Source organism: Nicotiana sylvestris, chromosome 1, assembly GCF_000393655.2.
Source record: "Nicotiana sylvestris chromosome 1, ASM39365v2, whole genome shotgun sequence".
NCBI classification, from domain to species: Eukaryota; Viridiplantae; Streptophyta; class Magnoliopsida; order Solanales; family Solanaceae; genus Nicotiana; species Nicotiana sylvestris.
The window spans coordinates 55,628,292-55,631,534 of record NC_091057.1 but is presented as its reverse complement, the minus strand read 5'-3'; positions in this window follow the sequence as shown (position 1 = coordinate 55,631,534).

Genomic DNA, 3,243 nt, shown 5'->3' with positions numbered 1-3,243 from the left:
CTATCTGAAGGCAAGGAAAAGATTGCAAAAGGGTGCATTAACATATTGTACGGGTTAGAGATGCAGTTGCATAGATCTACACTTTAGTCTATTCTAGTAATCAAAGAGTACGCAGATGTGTGTTTCCATATGAGCTTCCAGGTATTATTCTAGAGCGAGAGATTGATTTTGGCATTGTTTTGCTTCCGGGAACTCAACCAATATCCATCCCTCATTATAGAATGGCACCTGCCGAATTGAAGGAGTTAAAGGAGCAGTTAAAAGGTTTATTGGAGAAAGGTTCCTTCAGGTACCTCGCCTTGGGGTGCACCAGTACTATTTTTTTGGAAGAAAGACGGCTTGCCGAGGATGTGTATCGATTGTAGAAAGCTGAACAAGGTAACTATTAAGAATAAGCATCCACTACCAAGGATCGATGACTTGTTTGATGGGGCTAGATGCTTTTCAAAGATAGATTTGAGGCAAGTGTACCACTAGGTCAGAGTTCAAGAGAAAGATATTCCAGAGACAGCTTTCAGGTCCCGATATGGACACTCTGAGTTCCTTGTCATGTCTTTCGGGTTAACAATTTCACCCACCGTATTTATGGATTTGATGAATAGCCTATTCTAACAATTTTTAGATATGTTCATGATAGTAATTATTGATGATATTTTGGTTTATTCATGTTCAGAGGAGGATCATTCATACCACCTACGAGTCGTACTTTGAACCCTTCGTAATCGTAAGTTGTATGCTAAGTTTTCTAAATGTGAGTTTTGGTTGAAGTCTGCAGCATTCTTAGGGCATATTGTATCCGATGAACGTATAAAGGTAGACACTCAAAAGATTGAGGCCGTGAAATCTTGGCCTAGCCATACCACTCTGACAGAGGTTCGTAACTTTCTAGGCTTAGCAGGACACTACCTGAGTTCATAGAGGGTTTTTCTTCCATTTAGGCACCAATGAAGAAGCTGACACAGAAAGCAGCTAAGTTTTAGTGGACAGAGGCTTGTGAGTGAAGTTCCAAGAGCTTAAGAACAGGTTGACCTCAGCGTCAGTTTTAACACTTCTAGAGGGTCTAGATGGTTATGTCGTGTATTGTGATGCCTCAGGAATCGGGTTAGGATATGTCCTGATGCAACATGGGAAGGTAATTCCGTATGCTTCAAGGCAGTTGAGGAAGCATGAGAGGAATTACCCTCCCACGACCTCAAGTTAGCTGAAGTTGTCCATGCACTTAAGATTTGGCGTCATTATTTATATGGTGTTCATGTTGATGTATTTCCAGATCATAAAAGCCTTCAATATATCTTCAAGCAAAATGATTTGAATTTGCGACAGAGGCGATGGCTATAGTTATTGAAAGATTACGACGTTAACATTCTCTAGCATCTGCGTAAAGCTAATGTTCTAGCAGAAGACTTAGGTCGCCGATCTATGGGTAGCTTAGCACATGTAGAGGCTGAGAAAAGACAATTAACTAGAGAGATTCATCAATTAGCTTGTTTGGGGGTTCGGTTAGTAGATTCTATCAATTGTGGAGTTGTACTCTAAAACACTACAAAATCATCTCTCATAATTAAAGTCAAGGAAAGGAAGTACGAGGACCCAGAGTTGGTCGAGTTGAGAGAGCGAGTTCCGCAGCGAAAGAAGCCATTTTTAGAGCTCAAGGGAGATGGATTTCTCAGATATAAGGGTCTTCTGTGTGTTCTAGATTTAGCAGGGCTACGAGACAGGATTATGTTAGAGGCACATTATCCGTGGTACTCAAATCATCATGGGTCAACGAAGATGTATCATGCTTTTTAGGATGTGTACTGGTGGGACAATATGAAGAAGAACATTGATGCATTTGTCACCCAGTGTCCTAGTTGCCAGCAGGTGAATGTAGAGCACCAGAAGCCCGAAGGCCTAATACAGACTATCGAGATCCCGATGCGGAAATGGGAGGCAATAAGTATGGAATTTGTCATGGGTTTGCCTTGTTCACATCTTAAGTTCGCTTCTATATGGATGATAGTTGATAGGCTCACAAAATTAGCCCACTTCATGCCAGTCGGATCTACATATACAGCCAAAGATTATGCGAAGTTATATATTAAGGAGATAGTACGGCTACACAAAGTACCAATATCTATTATATCTGACTGTGGGGCCTAGTTTACAGCATGTTTCTGGAGGTTATTTCAGTGAGGTCTAGGGACTCAGGTGAATCTCAGCATAGCTTTTCATCCACAGACTGATGGACAAGCCGAGCACATAATTCAGATGCTCGAGAATATGTTACGAGCATGCATGTTGGATTTTAAAAGAAGTTGGGATGAACATTTACCTCTTAATGTGTTTACATATAATAATAGTTATCACTCCAGTATCTAGTTGGATCTGTATGAGGCTTCGCATGGGCGTAAGTGCAGATCTCTGATAGGTTGGTTTGATGTTGGAGAAACTAGGTTACATGGGCCAGACTTGGTTCGGCAAGCCTTAGAGAAGGTAAAGCTTATCCAGGAGCGACTGTTGACAGCTCAGAGTTGTCAGAAGGCATATTCTGATGTGCAGCAATAAAACCTAGAGTTCAGGTTTAATGAATGGATATTCTTAAAGGTGTCGCTTATGAAGGGCGTGATGAGGTTTTGCAAGAAAGCAAGTTTAGCCCACGATATATTGGGCCTTATAGGATTATTCGAAGAGCGGACCGAGTAGTTTATGAGTTAGATTTTCCCTCAGAAGTGCATTCGGGATCCTACCCAAGTGGTGCCCACTAATGATGAAGAGATCACGGAGGACTTGTCATACGAGAAAGTTCCAGTTGCCATCCTAGACCGACAAATCTGCAAGCTACGAAATAAGGAGGTTGCCTCCGTGAAGGTTTTATGGAGAAGCAAGAACGTGGAAAAGATAACGTGGGAAGCGGTGGAAGAAATCAAGTCTAAAAACTCCCCACCTATTTCAAACTGAATATATATGGCTCGAGATGGGATACGTCATCACAAATCTATTCAGGCCAGTAGCCCATCATGTAAGCTCTTATTTTTGACTTTCACTATTTATGATTGATGGCTGTGTGAGGCCAAGTGTTGCTATATATAGACATTGGCCATGTGTGACATGTATAGTATATTTTCTGGCTGCATGCAGGTTGGTTTTAGTCTAGTATACGGAGGAAACTCTGTAAAAGTTTTCCAAAGACTCTAAGAGTAAACATTCAAGGACAAATGTTCCCAAGGGGGGAATGATGTTACACCCTATATTTTCGTACGT